The sequence below is a fragment of the Canis lupus genome, chromosome 33 (genome assembly GCF_011100685.1).
Source record: "Canis lupus familiaris isolate Mischka breed German Shepherd chromosome 33, alternate assembly UU_Cfam_GSD_1.0, whole genome shotgun sequence".
Classification (NCBI taxonomy): domain Eukaryota; kingdom Metazoa; phylum Chordata; class Mammalia; order Carnivora; family Canidae; genus Canis; species Canis lupus.
Genome location: NC_049254.1, coordinates 2,321,761 through 2,345,888, shown reverse-complemented (window position 1 = coordinate 2,345,888; position 24,128 = coordinate 2,321,761). Strand labels below are relative to the sequence as shown.

Below are 24,128 nucleotides of genomic sequence, written 5' to 3'. Positions count from 1 at the left end.
TAAAGAATATAATCTATGGCTCAAGTGAAAAATTATCGAACATAATACATATATTTTGGTGAAAGGTTGCAAGCAACCTCATCCTCCTAACAAACACACAGTTGGTATAATTATCAATTTCAAATACTTTTTAAATGTTAAAATTTGTAATTATTCTAAAATTGATGGTTTATATGCATGCCGAATGTTCTTATGAGCTTTAGTTGAGAAAAACGTCCTTAATTTTTTACCATCATTCCTATTATGCAGGGAAGAGTTACAGGATGAATAAAACTCCCACATAGCATTTAATTCAACCTCCAAGCAAGCAGAAATTACAAAAGTGTGAAAAAGTGGGAAGACAAACAATGAACTTCAGAGAAGTGTATATTTGAATATGATTATTTTATTCCTACACTGTCAATGCCATCAATTTTCATCAAAGTATATGTTAATCATACATTATTGTAATGTCAGTTTTTGAATTCAATATTCCTCATTATTTGAACTGTTTTTCCCTCTTGACATCTACCCTCTGTTGATTGATCCTTTCATTGATTCTTTAACAAGTTTTATATCCTCCCAACAGTGAGCGAGGAGAATCACCAGGTAATGGTATGCCCTTGGCGTAAGACATGGAACGGTTTCCCTTCATCGTCCACATCCAGCACTTGGCCATAGAGTTGACTGAAGTCATCTAGAATCTGTTCTGTATAAAACTAGGATACCACCTACTGTTTTTTGAGAAAAACGAGTTGATTTTTTATAGAACAAAACTGTCGTTTGCTTTTTCCATACTCTCATCCATATTATATTTTAATATTTCCTAGACCCGCACACCAATCAGACAAATAACAAAAGGCCTCAGCATCTCCTTCGTCTCCCTACTTGATTCCTCCTATTTTCAAAACAATCATGTAGCAGGGATCCAAGGCTGAAGACAAGATGAATTGAGCAGAAGATCATTAGAAGGAACAATGTGGCACTCATCATTTTGTGCTGTCACAACACCATCTGTGTTGCACCAGACCAGAGTAACTTTGACATGACAAATAAACCTCTTAGGGGAAATGGGGATTCTATTAATTGTTGCACTGTCTGGCCAAACCCTGGTGATATACTCTCCCCTAATGTCGCACGGTACACAACTGTTATTATTGAATTAACAATAGCAATGAATTATGATTTTTAAAATAACATTTATTTCTTCTGGATGAAAAATAAGATGTAAAGTATTATGCTCTCACCGGGGTGGTGCAAATATATTTATGCAGCCTTGTAATTATATTTATCCCACACCTGGGGAACGGACTCCAAAAATACTGTTTTCTTTACCCTGCTAATAAATATTGTTCAGTGAAATGACATCATGTTGGTCCTCATGGCAGCTGTTTGCCTCAACTGCAAAAAGTGCTGAGGTTAGTGGTTGAAATAACGTGGGATCTATAGGCACTGACCTTCTCCTGAACATTACTATCATTAACAACAGCAGCAGCTAATATCTATTGATACTTATTTGTGCTAGCTGCCCTGATTTATGTGGATTATTTCCACTTAGACCTCACAACAATCCTGAGAGCCAGAGGCTTTTATTAACCTTATCATTTTCTAGATCAGGAGTTAGCCGACATTTCTGGTAAAGAGCCAGAGAGGAAACCTCTGAGGATTCGCCGGCCTTATGGTTTGTCGCAGCGATGCAACTGCTTGGGGCCCAGATGCCACCGACAACCACAGGGACGGACGACCACAGGGACAGACGACCACAGGGACGGACAACCACAGGGACAGACGACCACAGGGACGGACGACCACAGGGACGGACGACCACAGGGACGGACAACCACAGGGACGGACAACCACAGGGACGGACGGCCACAGGGACGGACGGCCACAGGGACGGACAACCGCAGGGACCGACGACCACAGGGACGGACGACCACAGGGACGGACAACGACAGGGACAGACGACCACAGGGACGGACAACGACAGGGACAGACGACCACAGGGACGGACGACCACAGGGACGGACAACGACAGGGACGGACGACCACAGGGACGGACAACCGCAGGGACGGACAACGACAGGGACGGACGACCACAGGGACGGACAACCGCAGGAAAGGACGACCACAGGGACGGACGACCACAGGGACGGACAACCACAGGGACGGACGGCCACAGGGACGGACGACCACAGGGACGGACAACCACAGGGACGGACAACAGCAGGAAAGGACGACCACAGGGACGGACGACCACAGGGACGGACAACCACAGGGACGGACAACCGCAGGGACCGACGACCACAGGGACGGACGACCATAGGGACGGACAACCACAGGGACGGACAACGACAGGGACGGACAACGACAGGGACGGACGACCACAGGGACGGACAACCACAGGGACGGACAACCACAGGGACGGACGGCCACAGGGACGGACGACCACAGGGACGGACAACCACAGGGACGGACAACAGCAGGAAAGGACGACCACAGGGACGGACGACCACAGGGACGGACAACCACAGGGACGGACAACGACAGGGACAGACGACCACAGGGACGGACAACGACAGGGACAGACGACCACAGGGACGGACGACCACAGGGACGGACAACGACAGGGACAGACGACCACAGGGACGGACAACGACAGGGACAGACGACCACAGGGACGGACAACGACAGGGACAGACGACCACAGGGACGGACGACCACAGGGACGGACAACGACAGGGACGGACGGCCACAGGGACGGACGGCCACAGGGACGGACGACCACAGGGACGGACAACCACAGGGACGGACAACAGCAGGAAAGGACGACCACAGGGACGGACGACCACAGGGACGGACAACCACAGGGACGGACAACGACAGGGACAGACGACCACAGGGACGGACAACGACAGGGACAGACGACCACAGGGACGGACGACCACAGGGACGGACAACGACAGGGACAGACGACCACAGGGACGGACAACGACAGGGACAGACGACCACAGGGACGGACGACCACAGGGACGGACAACGACAGGGACGGACGACCACAGGGACGGACAACCACAGGCACGGGAGCCCAACGCGGTGTACGTCCGTTGCCAACCACGCAGCCGGCCACGAAGACTTGGCCCGGGGCAATCGACCGCCCCCCGGTTTTCGTGAAGCAGGGGAGGTGCGGCCGGCGGCACTGCCCGGTGCGAGCTGGTGCGGCCCACGCTTCCCTGTGGGGCTGCTGACCGCTGCGGCGGCTAAGCCAAGCCTCCTGCTCTGGCCCTCGCTGTCTCAGGGTGCGGGGGTGCAGGCCGCGCTGGGCTCCCCGCTCGGCAGGGAGTCGGCCTGGATCCATCCCTCCCTCCCTCCTCTCCCTCCCTCCCTCCCTCCCTCTCCCTCCCTCCCTCCCTCCCTCCCTCTCCCTCCCTCTCCCCCCCCCCCCCCCCCCGCCCCCCAGCTCCCCTGCGGTAAGCGCTTCCCGGAGCCCCGCGGGCTGAGCAGGGACGCGCCCTTAGAAGAGGATATAGACCCGCTCATCCCGCAGTGGGCCCCCACGTGGCTCCGGAGCAAGCCTGACTTCAAAGCACAAATCAACAAAAAGAAACAGGGCTTGCCCCAAACACGGAGCTCCTCTCTGTTCGGGACTCACTGTGCACAGCAGGCGAACTGCCCCGAGGATCTGCCCTGCGCGGCCAAGGGGACAGACAGGCCCAGGATGTGAGGAAAGGCCCACAGCGCTGGTGGGGAGCACAGGTAAACGCTTGGAGCCACCGCCCAGTGGACTGAACGCGGACTGCAGTGCTATGGGGCGCTGGGGTCGAAGGGAGTCCGGGGGATCTTCTGAAAGAAATGGTTCCATTCCCCTTTATTGATTTCATATGTAGGGCTTCAGGCTGCATCACACATTACACACACACACACATCCGGTAACACAGTGCTTTCCTCACAGAAAGTATAGATAGGGGCCACCGCCTTGGACTCGGGTCATGACCTCTGGGTCTTGCTGGGGGGGGGTCCGCTTCTCCCTCTCCCCTCCCTCTGCCCCCACCCCAGCTCATGCTCTCTCTCAAATGAATAATTTTTTTTTTTAAGTATAGATTGGCTAAGTACCTTTCACAATATCACAGCACCCTTGAAAGTCTCCATGCTAGGTAGCAGTAAAGGTCAGAAGTGACACCTGCATAAACCATACACAAATACAGAGACATACATCTGGGGAACTCATACACTTGGCACCCCTAGACTGCATGAGTATTTGCATCCGTTTACATCCCCTTATAAATGTAGAAATCAAGCTTAGGTATTAGGAGTGGAACTCTATGGTGAACACAGAAGTAGAATTTTAATTTATACAGAAGAAACATATTTGGAAAATTGCTGCAGCATCATTTAAATGTGTAATTTATTTTGAAATGGGAACATATTTTATCTACAGGGTATTCATTTTCTTAATAACTGAATCTGGCATAACTTGCTGAGAAGACAGCTTGCACTTGCACTTAAGGGAAGCACTCATGGTTATAGGTAGTTGAACGTTTTAGAAGGGAAATCATTTAATCTACTCAATTTAGAGCTTTAGAAGGAATACATTAATGTATAAAAGAAGACCAAAGCATAAATGCTTTTAAATTATCTTTTCCTTAGATAAAAATTATAGTACCGTGGCTTTTAAGCATACATTAAAAATTCAACAATATAGTCTTTTTCTTAGAATTATTTTAAGACAGGTTTCCTCAACCACAGCACTATTGATGTTTTGGGCTGGATGGTTCTTTGTCATTGGTCTGTCCTGTGCATTGTACGATGTGTAGCAGCATCCTTATTAGATACCAGTAGCACCCCCTGGTCATGACAATTCGAAAAATGTCCCCAGACATTGTCAAACATCCCCTGGGGGCAAAACTGACCCTGGCAGAGAATCACTGTCTTAATAAATAATTTTGCTATCAAACTACAGTGTAATACTGTTATGTAACAATTAAATTCCTGTTATTAGTTTTCAATGTGTGAGTGTTCGTTTGTGAAAAATGAGCAAGCCACTTCCAAAGTTCAATTATGAAAGAACTTCAAAATCCACATAAACTTGGGAAACTTTTTAAGGGTAATGAAAATCAGAGGGCCGAAAGAGATAAATCAATTCACAGGGATTCTGAAATTGATTGTAACATATGAATATATCACTTCTGTTGTGGACTTATGGTCTATACATGCATAATGGCCTGGGTCATCCAAGAAATGTGATAAATGATGAGGGAAGAAACAAGGCAAAGTTTATGTTTTAGGAGCTATTAAAAAGTAGGAGTAAATAGAGGTTTCAAATCAAGACTTAACAGCAGAGGTTAGAAGGAGCAGAGATTTTCAGGGCATCGAGCACCAAGTAATAACCAGGGCCGTCCTCTCTACTCATTTTGTGTATTGGCTTAGGGACCTAGAGTACATTTAAAAAGATAGAAACCAGTCAGGTTGAAGAATCTCAGGAGACATATTTTTTACTATCCTATAAGGCAATATCTTTAGATAGGGCCATATCTCTTCTCAAGCCTGATTTAAATGTTTTTGACGTACAAATTAATGTAGACGTATTCCAGTATCTATACCATCATCTCTGACAACCTGCTCCCCATTTAAGATGTCAAGCACAATGCCTGCCACATAGTAGGCACAAATAAATATCTTAAAAAATAACTGAGAGTATTTGGTAAGTGGCTTCTGTCACCATAACAACCAACATTCCATAGAAAGTCCCTCTTTAAAAAAAAAAAAAAAAAAGAAAGTCCCTCTTTTAGGAATCTTTATGTTTCTTTTTTTTTTTTTTTTTTTGACAACCCACTACTAATGTTCGATACTCCCCCAAAGCAATCCAGATTCCAAAACCTTCAACTTTTCATGACTTCATAGTATCCACAATAGCACTTTTAATACCCTGACACTCTCAGGTAACCTATGGCACATGTTAGATAAGGAAAAAATAGTTTCTTATCTGGAGAGCCAAAACCAGTATCATAGAGGGAAACAAATGTTATGAGATACGATATGCAGCATCGCAAAGCACTTACCTGTGACATAAAAGAATGATCGTGCATTAATAAAATGTATTCAGGTAATTAAATATCAAGTAAATTAAAATAATTCAGTTTTGAGTAACTAAGGCTCGGGCACTCTGTTGGCTAGGTCACAGAGAAAGCCCACAACAGGTTTTAAGTGTTGCACTACTGCGACATTTTCTTAAATTCCCTTTGTATTTTAGGACTCCATAGGTTTAAATGTTAGGGCTCCCTGACATGAGGTCGCTCAGCAAAATAACGATTAATATTCAGAACTCAGGGATCACTTAGATCCTGAGGTGAGAATGTAGCAGCAAGTTGAAGCCAAATAGACCGTCAAAAGGGCAAAAACATATTCATTTGCATGTTCCTAAAGGACATATAGAGATCAGCAGTTTTCAACTCTGCTTGCATATTATAATCACCTGTAGAGCTTAACATACTACTGCTGTCCAGATGCCATCCTCAGAAATTCAGATTTAATTAGTCTGGGTTGGGGCCAGAGACTCAATATTTCTTAAGAGTGCTACGGGTAATTCCAATATGCAAATGCTGAGATATAAGTATAATGAAACACCAAGTAAGTAGTATCAGGAATAAGGAATTAGATATTTTAAAAAGATACCCTCTAATCTTTTATTATTTGTTGGTATAGTTCATCAGACGTATCATAGTCAGAAGCCATGAGGCAAATTTGTTGGGATATCCCAGTATTCACAACAGTAGAAACAGAGACAAGAATTTGGGTTGCTGCATAGCAATGTGAATTACAAGTGTCTTCCCCTTCCTCTCACTAAACCTTTGTTAGCATTGCTAGCATCTCTCAAAATCTTGAGACATTCTTCAATATTAAAAGATACAATACTGGGGATCCCTGGGTGGCTCAGCAGTTTAGCACCTGCCTTCGGCCCAGGGCGTGATCCTGGGGTCCCAGGACCGAGTCCCCACATCGGGCTCCCTGCATGGGGCCTGCTTCTCCCTCTGCCTGTGTCTCTGCCACTCTCTCTCTCTCTCTTTCTCTCATGAAAAAATAACATATTTTAAAATAATAATAGAATAAAAGATATACTACTTTATTGTGGAAACCAATAGAGTTCTCTTGGCAAAAAGACCTCCCCCTTCTCTAAAGGTGTTGGCACAGAAAAATGTAGAGAAATGACCTGGCTAATCCAAGTAAAATCAGAGGTTAAGGTATTCATAGTGCTATAAAGAGATGATGACATGCAATGATCAACAGATTTTTCCAGAAAACTGAGAACCTACAAATAAAGGACTGTCTCCTACCTGAATGTGGTCATTATATCAACTTATTTGAAAATCAACGATATCACTTTTGATCAACACTGATAAAGTGAGTCTTTTTATGTGCGATTTCATCAAAGCAACTACACAAACTTGAGATGGTGCTGCACCAATTGTGGGTATTTTATTAATTTATTATTAATTTATTTTATTTGTTAAAGATTTGATTTATTTATTTGATAGAGAGAAGGAACACACACAGGGAGAAAGGGAGAGGGAGTGGGAGAGGCAGGCTCCTGGCTAAGCAGGGAGCCCAAAGTGGAACTCGATCCCAGGACCCGGGGATCATGACCTGAGCCCAAGGCAGACGCTAAACTGACTGAGCTCCCCAGGCACCCCCAGTCGTAGGTATTTTAAAGACCAATGGTCAAATGAGATTTCCTATGAAGTATACCTACATGAAATTTAAAAGATCACACAATGGTTTACACATACACTCCCCAAGTCGCCGTAAACTGAGAGAAAACTATTTTTAAGAAATAAATGAATAGAAAAGCAAAGACGTCTAAGGGCAAATACAACAGAACACAACAGCAACAATCTTCGGAGAGCTTGAAAGCAACTTGAAAGAGCTCAGAACTAAGCCTGGAAAAGGGCATCAAGTCTTAGAAAGGAAAGACACTAATTCTCTTCCGGAACTACAGCTACAGAATGAAAAGAGGCCGTTACTCTGTCCTAATCCCAGTAGAAGAGGGGAGTTTTACTCGGTGGAGAGGTAGATCCAGAGAGACCCAAACCTGGCCACTGATACTATACCACTCCTACACCCCAATGTAACTGATTCAGGGGTAGGGTCCTCCAAGATTTTCTTGAACAGAACAATCAGAGAAAAATCATCTTTTACTCAAGTTGCGAATTTGAAAAGATATAAACCAGGAAGCGCTAGGGATTGTGTACAACACCACGTAAAGGAATCTGGGTGAATACAATAGTCAACAAAGAGGCTATCATAAGAATTAGACGGGTGATCTCATTGACATAGATTTTAAAGCTTTAGGAAATCAGATAGTACCTGTTTTTACTCCACCATGATCTCAGGGCTTGACACATAGTAGTTCCTCAACTAACGCTTGTGAAATCAGTGAATAAAGTCTGATTTCTGCCGCTGATATCCTGATGTTTTCCCTGCCTGCCTCCTGTAGCTATCCAAGTCATCTCTCAAAAAAAAAAAAGTGTGTGTGTGTATGTATTATATGTACATAAAATATACATACATACATCTTTTTGCTGAAACTACTTGAATTAGGTTTTTGTCACTTGCAAATAAATAACTTCAATAAGTAAAATTACATCAAAAGAGGAGAGTGAAAAATTATAAAGTTATAAGCCAAAAACATAGATGTGGCTATTTGAGTTGGACTAGGGGATAGTGGATACCCTTTCATCACAGGATGGGAAAAACAACTGCTCTAAACCAGAGAAGCAGTTCATTAAGCAAGGTGACTCAAATATGTGCCTGCCTAAAAACTTAACATTTAATGGTAGAAAAATATTAGATTATTGGAACTCTGGCTTGCTTTCCCAGGGTTCAGTAAGGTCCTACACATGAGAGACAAGCTTTCATCCAAGCTTCTCCATCTGGGAACAGAAAGACCACTGCTAATTTAAACAATTTTTTAAAAGAGATACATTTTCCCGCCCATGGCCATTAAACCCATAATTCCAAAAACTCCTATCTAATGCCTCCTCCAGAACTGCAGCAGTTGAACTGCATCTGCCTTGTATTAAAAATCTGTGTTTGCAAAGTTGAAGGAGGAAACACTATGGCAGCTAAGACTGGATCCCCGAAAGGACCAGTAGCACATCCTGTCGACGCTACTCCCAAACATCTCTTGTCCTGAGCTCCCTACTTGGCAAAAGTATTCACTTTTCCCTCAAAGTAGCATCCAGTCTGTCCCTTGCAAATAGGAGACGCAGGTGTCTGAGCACTGGGGAAGCTCTGTGGAACCGCTCCAGCCTATTGCTTTATCTGATTCAGACAGCGGCTTAAGCCAAAGGCACTGAGCTGAAACCTGAAAAATGGAGTAGATAGAAGACCTGTTGCTAAGAAACAGAGCCCAGATACAAAGTTCCTGACCTTACAATGTCTACTTTTATTTGCTGCTAAATCACTGCCATCAATGAAATTTATGGGCAACTATATGAGACAATGAGAGAGAGAGAGAGAGAGAGAGAGAGAAGGCAGGGAGGGAGGAACAAGAGGAGGAGGGGGAGGAAAGAGGAGAGAGAGGGAGGAGAAAGAGATGAAGAGAGGGGGGAAGGGATGAAGGGAGGGAGGGCAGGAGAAAGGAAGATCCTAAGGGAAAGAAAAACCCCACGCCTTGGTAAACAGTGGTGCGTGAATATTTAACTGCGGAGGCAATCCACACGGTCATGATGGAATTGCTCTCCAGAAGTAGACCATTCCGAAGCTGCTGAAGCCTCACTCATAGCCCTTTGGGTATGTCTACGGAGAACCCTGGACAATGGACTTTTTCCCCATGGGCAGAATAAGGACAATTAAATATCCGGTCAAGAAACTCACTCCACTGCCTAGAAAGTGAGTCAAGATGTGGATGCAACTTAATGTTCCAACTTAGCCAGATGAGAACCATAATAGCCAATGTTACTGGAAACATCTCTTATTATGTGTAGGCACTGTGCTAAAAGCACACTGAATCCTCCAAACAACCTTATGTGATAGTTTCCATCATTATGTTGGTTTTGTGGAAAGAAAACAGGCGTCTACAGAAGATAAGAGCATTAAAGTCTGGACACAAGGAATTTGACTTCAGGCCCAGTGATTGTAACTACGCTCCTCTAATGAGTATACAGCAGTGGTCTGGGACCCTTAACAACTCTGATGTTGCACCACATTCTCCCCTTATTTCAATGGTTCTTACCTGTGGGTGATTTTTCCCCTTCGAAGACATTTGGCAATGTGTAGAGACATTTCTGACTGTCAGAAACTTGGGCAGGTTGGTGCTACTGACATCTGGTGGGTAGAGGCCAGGAACGCTGCTAAACATGCTAAGATGCACAGAACAGCCCTCAGAGAAGAATGATTCAACCCAGAATGTCAACAGCGGCACTGTTGAGAAATCGTGCCTTACCTGATAGAAATACTTCCTTGTTTCTTCATTCTATGTTGTGAGTATCAGGTGGTCAAATGTACCATTAGCTACAGAAAGTTGCTGGCTCATAAGAAGCCATGTCTGGGCTTGAATGAGATATCTCTTTGCCCAGAGATTCTAGATTTGGGGCAGGATTCAGTCATCCATGACTGTCACCCACGTGGAAAAGGATAAGAGAATTTCTGCTCATACATGAAACAATTGGGTGTCACACAGGAGTTCTATAAAAATTATATACATGTAGGAAAAACAGATGTAGGTATGGTGCGTTCACAGAGTTTATCCTCGTGGCAAACTCTTATTATTTTTGCTACTATGACCATTCTCCTCCCCTTAGTCTAAAACTTTGTGTTCCTAAATGAATCATCAGTTACAGTGGCCTACTCTTCTAGCCAAAGATGTGAACACACAATCTGCACATAGTTGTACCTCATTCTCCTGACCCTGAGATTATTCCAGAGATGGTTACTTGTCAATATCAGTCCAATAAGAGTCATTCCTTATTATTTTTTTAAGATTTTATTTATTCATTAATGAGAGACAGGGAGAGAGAGAGAGAGAGAGGGAGGCAGAGACACAGGCAGAGGGAGAAGCAGGCTCCATGCAGGGAGCCCTACACGGGACTCGATTCCGGGTCTCCAGGACCATGCCCTGGGCTGAAGGCGGTGCTAAACCGCTGAGTCACCTGGGCTGCCCCTATTTTTTAAATGAGTAATTTGAAGACAATTTCTCTTTCTTCTCCAATCTTTATTCTAGAGAAATATTTTCCTACGGAAGAATCTAAAATACTGAAACCTACACCCACAGGAAGGTAGAAATAAGATTCCAAGAGGAAAGATCCTGGCAACCCTGAGTCTCCAGGTCGGGAGTGTAGGAGCTGCAGGAGAGCCCTTTATTCTTTTGCAAATTACATCATTTTCATGCCAATCATTCTTTTCTTTCCTTAAGTTAGATTTCTGCCCATTATTGCTCCAAGAATCTTGAGGAGTACAATCAGCCCATGGGTATAGCTTTTCACTTAGCTTTTCACTAAGTCAATTTTTTTTTTTTTCAGATATATTCCAGGTATAAAAGTTCTATAATTCTCACGGAGTTCTGCCTTAAGTTTGAGCACCATCAAGCAGAATTAGCAGAGCATTTAAAAGAAACCAAGACTGTATTTATACATTCCAGATACTGAACTGAACAGTAACTGAAATCACAGAACAATGTTCATAGGGGTAGAAACATCAGGACACTGGTCAACCACCAGTTCCAAGGGGGGCCTATGCACGTAATAATAATTATTATTATTTACTGTGGGACAGCTGATTATTATTATTATTATTATTACTATTATTATTATTAAAATGAAGCATCTCCTCTAAAACCACACGCTCCTATATTTTCATTTAATTTCCTGGAAAACCACCAATTATAGTGAAAGGAGAAGCAGTAGAAACTCTTCTCTGATCTCAAAATTTTTATTTTCATGGAGTCGCCATCTAGCATTTGTTTCAAAAACTAAAATTCAGACAGCCTTGCAAAAAGACCAGAGCTCAGAATTTAATCACAAGGTCATATTGGGGGAGGAGGTCATAGTAACCTCAGATGAAAGAAAGCACTTCCGTATGCCAGGAAACTATGAGATTTCATGTTCAGCTAACATCATCTCATTCTTCAAAAAAATGGAAGAAAATGAACTCACATGTATTGAGTGTCAAATGCCAATATTCTGCTACATAAAATTTGCTTGGAAATGGCAAAAAAAAGTACCTAGATATCCCTACTTATTATTTTGTAGGTGTGTGAAAGAGAAAGAGACAAAAGGGGATCTTTTACAAGTAAGCGATTTGGGAAGGATTCAAAGAAATATGTGCACTTTAGATCTTGATGGAGATTGTGTGAAGAATGGGAAATAAGAAACAATGATGAATAGGCTATGGAAGACAGACAGGAACACAGGAAGGAGTAAAAGAGAATTAACAGAAATGTGTAAACAGATATATGTATACAATAAATATGAATATATATATTTATATACATAAAGTCTTATTTTATCCCATATATAATAACCCCATACCTGCTTTTCTCACACATTGTGTGATAAAATACACTTTTACAAAAATATAAATCTTGTACATAAACCAAGTGATTTTAGATTAGAAAATCTGACAACTTGAACTAGTCTAAGAATAATAAATACTAGTAGTCTGCAACACGTAAAGATAAAATAATCCAACAAAAAAACATACATGGGAGAAAATTGTAAAATAAAACCGGATATTCATCAACATTGCCATTTCTTCAAAATGGGTCCAGCAAATTATTTCAAGTTATGTCATCTATATACCTGATCCTTAAATCCTAATTTTACTATTGTACTACGGTGGAACATTGGTGGACATCTTTATCAGACATGGTTTTAGAGCTCAATATAATCTGGATTGCTCAAAATATATTTATTTCATCTTTTTATTTTAAACCAATGCTGTATGTCCTATGAGTAATTAAAGCTAAGTGGCCCAATAAATCTACTAGAATAGAGTTTAAACCCCTGTAGCCACTTTTTAAATTAATTTAAAAATAAAAGTAGAGATTATAGAGTTATAAATACTATGCCAAACACATCATATAGTGCTTAGAATTTTGCTAGCTAGCTCACATGAAAACGAATATTTATTATTAAATTATATAATATACTAACTATTGTTCAATAAATGTACCTAAAGAGCTAGGAGTGTGAAATTCATTGCCACTCAGTTCTTCTCCTTGGAATCAACCCCATTCAAGTGAAGTCCAAACAATGAGTTGCATTCTATTGAACCACTTATTTTAGTCGTGTGGGTTTTTTTGGCTTGTTCATTGTTGTTTGGGAGATGTTTTGAAGGAATGTGACTATTGCAAAATCTGTAGGCCATCCTCAGGAGAATTTATATCGGCACCACAAATTTGAAAGTTTTGAACGTACTGTAGGTACCGAACTACTTGAAATCCCTTGTATCTCCCTTCCACAAACGCTAGATCAGGATAGATTGCATGGTTCTCAAACCAGCCTTTAAGGTGAAAAATGTGTAGATAAAATAGTTACCAGATAACAGCTGCCGAAAGTTCATACATTCACATTTCTTACAATGTCAGCATTCCTCCATGTGGTGGAATGAATTGTGTCCCCCTCCCGCACCCCTTGCCCCAGACTCCTATGTTGCAGCCTTAACTCCGAAGGTGGCTATATTTGGAGACAGGGCCTTTAAGCAGGTAATTAAAAGTAAATGAAGTCACAGGACTCGTGTCTCTATAAGAAGATTAAGAGATGTCAGAGATCTCTGTCCTTTGAGAAGGCAGCCAACCGCAAAACAGGAGGAGAGGCTTCCCCAGAAACAACCCTGACGGCACTCTGATCTTGGACTTTTTACCTTCGGAACCATGAGAAAATAACTTTCCATTGTTTAATCCACCCAGTCTGTGGTATTTTGTCATGGCAAACTGAACAGACAAGCACATCTGCAACCTTCCGCTTCTGGCTTATTCGATCATGATGAGCGCATATGTTGGCATTTATTATCTTTATGTGATTATCGATTTGTTCATTCAACAAATATTTACTGATTGTCTACCGGATGTTAGAAATTGTCTTAACTCAATGTCTTTATTCTCTGTATTAGTCAGGGTTCTCCAGAGATATAGAATAAGATATATAGATATATATACATGTCTCTTTTCACTGTATGTGTGTTGTAGGAACTTACTGTAGGAATCTGCTTACACAGTTGCAGAGGCTGAGAAGTCCAATAATCTGCCATCTGCAATGAGATGAGAAGCCAGTGGTATGATCAGTCTGAGGCCAAAGCCTGAGAACTGGAGGTGTCACTGGTATAAGCTCCAGAGTCCAAAGGCCCAAGAACCAAAAGCAGGAAAAGATGTCCCAGTTCAAGGAGAGAGATGGGACATTGATCCTTCCTTCACCCTTTTTCCCCACTCAGGTCCTTAAAGGATTAGATGATGTCCTCCCACATGGCTGAGAGCAGATCTCTATCTACTAAACCCAAGAACCATCTCTTCCTGAAACACCCTCACAGACACACCCAGAGACAACATTTTATCAGTCATCTGGCCCCACCAAACCAGTCAAGGTGACATAACAGTAGCCATCACGTTCTACAAATATTCTGAAATCAGATGTCACCTTCTCCTTAGAGCAGAGACACTGAACTAGCCTGCCTCCTTCCCACTGTTCTCCAGTCTTCATAACCACCCAACAGAAAGCTGAGCCATAGCCACATGGTGGCCAAAGCAGGTCAAAGTATGAACTTCCTCCCCCCTTGCACCCTTGGTTCTGTTAAGAAGGAGAAAGAAAGGAAATAACATTTAGGCAAATACCATATGAGATGCTGTATGTATTTTACTTAGCAAATATATAGGGTGGGAAGTCTCTAGAAATCGTATTTCTTTAAGAGTATTCTATAGGATTAGAACTCAGAATGGCAGGAATTTAAAAAACAAGTTTCAAATTAAGACCTTTCTCTTCAGGGGCATATGGGGGGGGCGGTGGTGCTCAGTGGTTGAGTGTCTGCCCTTGGCTCAGGGTGTGACCCTGGGGTCCTGGGATCCAGTCCTGCATCTGGCCCCGAGGGGAGCCTGTTTCTCCCTCTGCCTGTGTCTCTGCCTCTCTCATGAGTGAATAAATTTTAAAAAATCTTAAAAAAAGAAAAAGAACATTCACATCAAAAGAAAGGCTTATAACCATCTCAGCAACACTGATTTCTTTCTCCATGACATCCCTACAGAGACCGTCCTGCATCTTGATGCTCCATTTCACGTCAGCTGTAGTTGGACTTTGCCAGCACTGCATCGCAGGAACTGAGGGGCAAACGTAACACAGCAGTCCAGGCTGGCTAACACGGACACGTGTGACTACACAGAACGGTGCTCCAGGAAGCCACATGCGGCATTCACATGCCCCTGTGTCATCTGCAGTTAGAGCTTTCTGGTAGCCTGCTTGAATTTTAACTTTCACGCATCTGCCATCTTCTCTTCAGTTAGTGGATGATATACAGCACAGTGGTAATCCTTTTTCTTTTCTTCTTTCTTTCTTTCTTTCTTTCTTTCTTTCTTTCTTTCTTTTTTTTTTTTTTTTTAGAGAGAGAGAGAAGGGAGAGGAGAAGCAGAGGGAAGGAGTGAGAGAGAATCCCAGGCAGGCTTCACACCCAGCGTAGAGCCTGATGCTGGGCTTGACTCACAACCCCGAGATCACGACCTGGGTGAAATCAAGAATCGGTCACTTAACCAACTGAACCACCCAGGGGCTCCACAGTGGTGCCCTTAAAATCTGTTATCTTGGGCAGCCCAGGGGGCTCAGCGGTTTTGCACGCCTTCCACCTAGGGCGTGATCCTGGAGGCCCGGGATCAAGTCCCACGTCGGGCTACCTGCGTGGAGCCTGCTTCTGCCTCTGCCTGGGTCTCTGCCTCTCTCTCTCTCTCTCTTTCTGTGTCTCTCACGAATAAATAAATCTTTTTTTAAAAAAATATGTTATCTAAGCATTTGGGAATGCTCTATCCCATGGGTATACAACCATGATTTTAAAATATGCAGTAAAAACAATAAATAAAATTCTTAAAACATTTCTTAAATACATAGTAAGTACACATTTTTCACCTACATTACACATAGTCACTTGAACAGGTTATATGTGGGACAAATCCTTAGTTCACAGGACAATACTTAAAATAAGAAACAGAAACAGCAATGTGCTAACACGTTCTCAATATATATCTGTCCACAAGTTTGATTGGAACTCCTAAAATACCCATCCCGGGGCATGAATGCCAAGCAACATTTCAGGTTTGGCCAAATTTCCCTAAGTCTTTCAAAATTTCACAACAAGCTCTGAATGCTACTAAGTGATATTTCCCTTCCTCTTAATTTGTTTGGGTTGCAAAGGAAATGACATTTTCCAACATATTTCTAACTTAAATTTGTGTTTTCTGCTATGCAAACGTAATTTCTCATCTTGGAGAAACTCAGCAGTTCTGCCGCCAGACAGCGGCGGCGAGTGCAGCGGGGGGTGCGGGGGGCGAGTGGGGGGGGGGGGCGGGGCGAGGGCAGCGGGGGGGGCGGGTGCGGGGAGGGCGGGGTCAAGCGGGGGGTGCGGGGGCGGGCTGGGGTGCGGGGGTGGCTAGGTCAGCGCGGGTGCGGGAGGGGCGTGGCAGTCGTGTGTGCGGGGAGGGCGGGGGCAGCGGGGGGTTCGGGGAGGGCGGGGGCAGCGGGGGTGCGGGTAGGGCGGGGGGCAGCGGGGGGTGGCGGGGAGGGGGGCGGGGGGTTGGACGGGAGGGCGAGGGCAGCGCGGGGTGCCGGGGCGGGCGGAGGGTGCGGGGAGGCGAGGGCAGCGGGGGGGTGCGGGGAGGGCGGGGAAAGCGGGGTGTGCGGGGAGGGGCGGGGGCAGCGGGGGTGCGGGGGCGGGGGGCGGGGGTGCGGGGAGGGCGGGGCAGGCGGGTGCGTGGATGGGCGGGGGCAAAGCGGGGGTGCGGGGAGGGCGGGGCAGCGGGGTGTTGCGGGGATGGAGGGGCAGCGGGGGTGCGGAGGGCGGGGGCAGCGGTGGGTGCGGGAGGGCGGGGCAGCGGGGGTGCGGGAGGGGGGGGCAGCGGGGGGGTGGGGAGGGCGGGGGCAGGGGGGGAGGGCGGGGGGGGGGGGGCGGGGAGGCGAGGGCAGAGAGGGGTGCGGGGGGGAGGGCGGGGGCAGCGGGGGGTGCGGGGAGGGCGGGGGCAGCGGGGGGTGAGGGGAGGAGGGGGCAGCGGGGGGTGCGGGGAGGGGCGGGGCAGCGGGGGGTGCGGGGCGGGCGGGGGGCAGCGGGGGGTGCGGGGAGGGCGAGGCAGCGCGGGGTGCAGGGGGCGGGCGGGGGGTGCGGGGGGGCGAGGGCAGCGGGGGTGCGGGAGGGGGGGGGGGGGGTGCGGGGAGGGAAGGGGCAGAGGGGGGTGGGGAGGAGGGGGGAAGCGGGGGGTGGGGAGGGAGAGGGAAGGGGTGCAGGGGGGGCGGGGGGTGCGGGGAGGACGAGGGCAGCGGGGGTGTGGGAGGGCGGGAGCGAGGGGGTGCGGGGCGGGCGGGGGGTGCGGGGAGGGCGAGGGCAGCGCGGGGTGCGGGGGAGGGCGGAGGGCAAGCTGGGGGGTGCGTGAGGGGGCGGGGCATATCGGGGGTGCGGGGAGGGCGGGGCAGCTGGGGTGCTGGAGGGCGGGGGCACGGGGGGTGCGGGAGGGCGGGGCAGGCGGGGTGGCGGGGAGGGCGAGGGGCAGCGCGGGGTGCTGGGGCGGGCGGGTGGTGCTGGGAGGAACGAGGGAGCGGGGGTGTGGGGAGGGCGGGGCAAGCGGGGGTTGCGGGGGCGGCGGGGGGTGCGGGGAGGGCGGGCAGCGTGGGGTGTGGGGAGGGCGAGGCAGCGCGGGGTGCAGGGTGGCGGGCGGGGTGCGGGGGAGACGAGGCACGGTGGGTGTGGTGAGAGCGGGTGTGCGGGGAGGCGGGCGAGGCAGCGGGGGTGGGGGAGGGCGGAGGGCAGTGGGGGGTGCTGGCGGGCGGGGGGGTGCTGGGAGGGGCTAGGGCAGCGCGGGGTTCAGGGGGCGGGCCGTGGGGTGGCGGGGGAGGGCGAGGGCAGCGGGGGTGCAGGCGGCGGAGGGGGAGCGGGGGGGGGGGGATGCCCCGCCTTGGCCCCTGGGCTCCAGAGGGCCGGCAGCTTCGTTCAGACGCTCTCATCCTTAGTTCGTCCTCGGGCAGCCGGGCGGCGGCAGGCCCGGGGGCACCTGTCGGGCGGGTGGTGTGGCCGAGTGACCCCCGCGAGCCGCGCTGGGGCCCGTCGCCCCGCGGGTGTCCGTGTTCAGGGGCGGCCCCGCGGTCGGCGCCGCCCGGGGCTCCCCCCGCCCAGCGGCCGCCCCCCGACGGCCGTCCTCGCGGGGCCCGGGGCGCCCTCCGTCCCTTCCGACGACCTCGTTGACCTTGGGCTCCGGCTAGAGGCTGGGTTCCCAGGGACCGTCGGGCGGCCGCGCCGGCGCCTCCTCGCTCCGGTGCACGGGAGGCCGGGGACGGGTGTCAGGGCCGCGGCACCGTGCGCGCCCCACGCTCTGCAGGAAACGCCTCCGGAGGCCGCGGACGCGCCGACCCTGCCCCACCGTGGTCTCCGCAGGCGCTGCCAGGCGAGGCGGCCCCGCCATCCCCACCGCCGTCACGCAGCGGCGCGCAGACCGCAGCGCATCCCGGCCCCGGGCCCCCCACCGAGGCCCGCCGTTCCCCTGGGCCCCGAGCGCCCCCTAAGCCCACCCCGGGCCAGGGCCCCGAGCCCCCCTCCCTTCCTCCCCACCCCCGCCCCCGAGGTCCCCCCCTTCCCCCCCTTCCCCTGGGCCCCGAGCGCCCCCTAAGCCCCCCGGGCTCCAAGGTCCACCCCCTGGGCCCCGAGCTCCCCTCCCCCCGGGCCCCGAGCCCCCCCATCCCCGAGCTCCCCTCTCCCGGGCCCCGAGCCCCCCTCCCTTCCTCCCCCCCGAGGTCCCCCTTACCCTGGGCCGGGAGCCCCTCTCCCCCGCGCCGGGCGAGAAGCCGGGGGACCCAGCGGCGCTCCGTGCGAGCCCCAGGAGGAGGACAAGCGCTCCTGCCGACCATTCGCTCAGAATCCCGAGGAGTCCATCCTCCGGTTTCTCGGCTCCACGGAGGAAAGGCGCCCGGCGACGGCGAGGCCTTCCGCTCCACGGCCCTCCCCAGAGCTAGCGCCGCGGGAAGCCACCCTGGCTCCTCACCTGGCGTCGGGAGAAGGTTCTCGGAAGAACACCTGCCCCCGGGACTGGGCCCGCCGAGGGCCGCCCGAGAGGCGCGGCACCGACGTGCACCTGCGACATGCACTGTGACGTGCACTGCGACGTGCACCTGCGACATGCACTGTGACGTGCACTGCGACGTGCACCTGCGACATGCACTGTGACGTGCACTGCGACGTGCACCTGCGACGTGCACTGTGACGTGCACCTGCGCGGCTCCAACGCCAGGCTCCGCCTGAGGAAACACCACCGGCCCCCCGCAGAGGCGCAAGGCTGCAGTCGGGGTTGAAACCTCCCCTTCGGGCCGCAAACAATCCAGGGGTATCGGTTTATAGAATTTTCTGCCTTACCTGACGGCCCAGACCTTCCCAACAACGCGTCCGAAGTTAAGAGCAGGCTTGTAACTGTTTAACTGTTTCTCCTAAGAGAGAAAAAGGGGCCGGCGGGTTGCGCTGCGGCCGCGGGTGGGAGGGCCTAGGGCATCAGGCCCCGCGCCCTCAGCGCCCTGGCGCATCTCACGGGACAGCCGGGACCTTTTAATCGCCCGCGTTACCCAAAGCCTGCTTGGCCTGTGTTGTAAGAAAGTGCGGCCGCAGGTTCCCCAAGTGTTTTTGAGGCCCCGGGGCCTCCCTGCACAAGCACTGGTGGAAGCTTAAGCCCGGAGACGGGGTTTTATGTCAAAGCTCATATTTTCCGACCTGTCTACGTCCAGCTCAAACAATGAGCTTTTGCAAATGTTTATTTGTCCCTTTTTGAAAAAGCCCCCCAAACTGGGAATTGGGTAATGTATTAAAATTGCATTACACAAAACAAAATTGTCTTCCCCCGAAAGTCTCCAGATTTCTCAGGTGCCACATTTTTCAGCCTTGTTGTGCTCAGTATTTGCTTTTCACTTTCTGTTTCCCCTGGTAAGATGTGGCATTTTGTCCTTGAGAAGTGAGTGCAAGTTACTATATTTTCCTTCTCAGCCATCTCATGAGACAGGCAGTGAAATGCCAAGAATAATGTAAACTATACAGGAAAATACCATGACGTACTACACCTAGAAATATCTCAGCTTAATAGGTGTTGTGCCATTAACGGTGAATTTTATGGAGGTAAGGAGATGTAAATCTGTCATGTAGACAAAGATTTACAATAATACCCACTTCAGTGGATGATTTTCATCACAGTTAGGACCGTCAGGCAACTTGCGTGTTTTCGAGTCTCTTAAGTTATGAAGCCCTCCTCGTATTAATCCAAGGTTGGTACCTTGACCTTCCTGGAGTTGATGCCCATAATATAGTTTGCCACTCTTCCCTTCTGTTATCACCAATGTGATTTCGGTTGGTGGGGTGGGGTTTTAGTTACATAAAATTTATTTAAAACACTGGTCAGAACTTAATGATGATTTTCTATAAAAAACGCACTTTTTATGGTTGCTGGAATAGTCATGTGACTTTTTTAATTCTTTATAAGAATTCATATCTGTGCATAGACTTCATTTTCAAAAGATGCACACAGTAACGTACCATAAGGAAATACTCACTTCTGCACTTTTATACACTGATTTCTCAGTTGTAACAGAAAATTGAATAATAATTTTGTTAGCTATTAATGTGAAGTCACTGGAGGGTGACCACACATCTTAAGTATGTTACTTACAGATTTGGGGGATACCACTGCATTACAAAAAGAACAACTAGGGATCCCTGGGTGGCTCAGCAGTTTAGCGCCTGCCTTTGGCCCAGGGCGCGATCCTGGAGACCCGGGATCGAATCCCACGTCGGGCTCCCAGTGCATGGAGCCTGCTTCTCCCTCTGCCTGTGTCTCTGCCTCTCTCTCTCTCTCTCTCTCTGTGTATGACTATCATAAATAAATGAAAATTAAAAAAAAAAAGAACAACTAAACACATGTGTTCTGGTATTATTCTTAATAAAGTAAAAAAATTAACAGAAAAAAATATAATAGCCTTTTTAAGCTCTTTTGTTTACAAATTTAAATTGTTAAGTAAAGATGCTAGACCAACATAGTTTTTTAAAAGATTTATTCATTTAAATAAATAAGGGGCAAGGGGCAGAGGAAGAGAGAGAATCACAAACAGGTTCCACACCCAGTGCGGCACCCTACACAGGGCTCAATCTCATGACCCTGGGATCATGACCTGAGCTGAAATCAAGAGTCAGACACTTAACCCACTGAGCCACTCGGGCGCCCCAACACGTGATGATTTTTTAAACCCATACTCTAGACATCTCTATGTATCTGGATACTGCAAAACACAGAAGAAAATTGTGTGGGACGTGATTATACATTATATTTATATGTTTATTAAATATATAGGTTAAAATACTTTCACGTGGACCTTCCAGGCCATTGTCTACCGTGGAGTCCTAACTTCCTGAGTTTACCAAAGCCATTCCTTAGATAATACACAAAAGTTTAAGGTGAAACTACATAGATGCCCTGGCTGCGCGAATGTGTGTCGTGGGACACATTTAAGGAGAAGAGAAATAGCAAAGAGACACGGTTACTGTCACTGGGGCGAGAGGCGGGTGCAGGCCACGAACCTCAGGTCGGGGCCCCTGAAGATTGCGGGTTGACAGCCAGTCGGCCAACGGAAGGAACACAAGTGACTGTCTTCCTCGCGAGGAGCCAAAGACAGGAGCCCAGAGGCAGCTGAAGTAAAGCCAAGAAGGAGATGAAGCCAAAATTCTGCAAAGAAGACTGTCCTCGGGTTGTTTTCATTTCCCCCGTTAGAGCCACAGTGCCCTCCGCGGGGTGGCCCGCTCCCCAGTAAATAAGGGAAGGCGGCAAACCGCCAGGCCAGGCTGAGCCCCCCCACCCATGAGTCCTGAACGACAGAGTACGGGGGGCTCCATGGGGCTTTGGGCAAGGGAGGAGAGCCAGGACCCCCCTCCTCAGCAGGACCTGGAGGCAGGGGGAAGCTGAGCTCCCCCCACCGCGTGCTAATTTGTTTTTTACCGGCTGTGATGCGATGGGGGTGAAGCATGCTCTGGTCGAGCCACTGCACGAACCCGCTCGACAGCGAAGAGGTGCTTGAAACTTCCCAGATAGTGATAGGGGTAAGGCCATAAACCAAGCGATAGTCACACCCCTGGAGGCTGCGGGGCGCTCAGCGCAGGAGATGCAGTATTTTCAAAGACTTTAGTAATGTGTTTTAAAATATGCAAGATCAGGGGCGCCCGGGGGGCTCAGAGGCTGAGCGCCTGCCTTCTGCCCACGGTGTGACCCGGGGTCCCGGGATCGAGTCCCACGTCCAGCTTCCCGCAGGGAGCCTGCTTCTCCCTCTGCCTGTGTCTCTGCCTCTCTCTCTCTGTGTCTCTCATGAATAAATAAAAAATAATAATAAAATCTGTAAGATAGTACTTAAGGTTTCATTATTGAGTTTTATTAATGTAATTATGAGTTTTCTTCGTAGGTAATAAATGACACATCGTTACTGCAGGAGACACGGTGTTAACATTTGTTATTAGCATCTTAAACTTCAGGTTTCACTTAGTCAATCCAACTCCTAAAGGAAAACATGTTTTACACTTAACACGTAAGGTTTTAGGCAAGAGCATTTCTAGGCATGTGGGGGATTTGGCAGTGAGCATTTTGGTCCTCGTGTCTGCCACGCATAAATTGTCTTGAGAGACTTGGGATGAATCGTAATGAGCAGGTCTGATTTGACAGATTCTGCTTATTATATTAGTCATCCTGATAATTTAGATTTATACGAAAAACCAACTTACTCTTATGTTCATAGTTTCCATTTTAAGTGCTAATTATTTAAATGTCTATATATTTAATAAAGAAGAATAAATATTCATGACATGAACATGTGTAAATTTTCTTTCATATTTCAATAGAAAGAAAAGTAGTATAAAGGGAGACAGATAAGTCTTAAACCTATTGTCCCAGGAGAAGCACCAAGAGAAAAGGATTTCATGTTTAAATGGGAGTACAAAATGCAGCTTGTTATACCTCATTTTAGGGACTCACGGTAGCCCATTTGCATTTTAAAGTTTCTAAAAAATTATTCTATAAAGAAACCTGTGTCACTAACTTGAACCCAGGCCGTTGTCGATTCATTTAACCATAATACTGTTCCTTAAAAATCCATTACCAAGACATTTTAAAATGCTACTCTAATTAATGTCACTTAAAAAGTGTATATTGATATGAGCCTCGACAAAACACTTAATAGATAAAATGCTTGTAGACACTTTAATATACAATCCTAACTATTCTATTGAACCTATGGATTCAGTGAAAATATTTATCTTTTGACTTAGGATGCTCATGAAGCCCTTACTTCATTTCTGTATATCCCAAAGAACACACTGTTAAAGCAAAAATTTCCTAGACTTCAATAAACAAAAAAGAATGGATAAAGGAACTACATTAACCTTCCCTTGATCATTGTTCCTTCAAACCATCAACTCATCTAGAGCAGGAAACACCACCACATAATTATCAAAGCAACCAGAGTACTTTGCTTATTGCCAATAATGCCACTTCCATTTATAAGTGGAAAGCCTCTAATCGTTCTTCATATTTTCTCCCACCCCAACATACCCACAAGATCCCATTTATATATCAAGTCTTCTATTCAACACTCAAAAATTACAATTACTGTAATGCAATTTAATTTTGAATTTGATTTTAATCAAAACAGCTCACTCAAACTTTAAATAATTTAATAATTAACAGAAATCCTTAAAGCTTGATTCTAAGAAAGCCACAGATTGTCTCCAGAGTACATGTGCATCATATATAATTGTGTGGGTGTGTGTGTATGACACAAGAACATTTTTATTATGAGGGGGTTCATAATTTTAAAAGCGTCGGATCTATAGGCAGCCTAATAAATTGTATTGATATTCCAAATTTAAGTTCAGAACCAAGTGATAGACAGGCATAAGAATGGGATAGA

The 24,128-nt window shown here is 47.4% G+C and overlaps 2 long non-coding RNA genes across 6 annotated transcripts in view; both read right to left on the bottom strand.

Annotated features, from left to right (window-relative positions):
* Positions 1-19,281, bottom strand: part of LOC102154952 — a 92,853-nt gene extending 73,572 nt beyond the window's left edge. Inside the window, exons 1-2 of one of the 5 annotated variants that reach the window (XR_005383119.1) lie at positions 19,190-19,258; positions 14,170-14,223 (exon numbers count right to left, since the gene is read on the bottom strand). This is a non-coding gene — a long non-coding RNA (uncharacterized LOC102154952). Of the gene's footprint in view, positions 1-14,169; positions 15,533-18,952; positions 19,029-19,189 lie in introns of those variants that run through there. The other 4 variants (XR_005383120.1, XR_005383121.1, XR_005383124.1 and 1 more) reach the window with 4 other exon arrangements.
* Positions 19,282-22,176: 2,895 nt separating this feature from the next.
* Positions 22,177-24,128, bottom strand: part of LOC111093744 — a 31,565-nt gene continuing 29,613 nt past the window's right edge. Inside the window, exon 3 of the long non-coding RNA XR_005383118.1 lies at positions 22,177-22,721. This is a non-coding gene — a long non-coding RNA (uncharacterized LOC111093744). The remainder of the gene's footprint in view (positions 22,722-24,128) is intronic.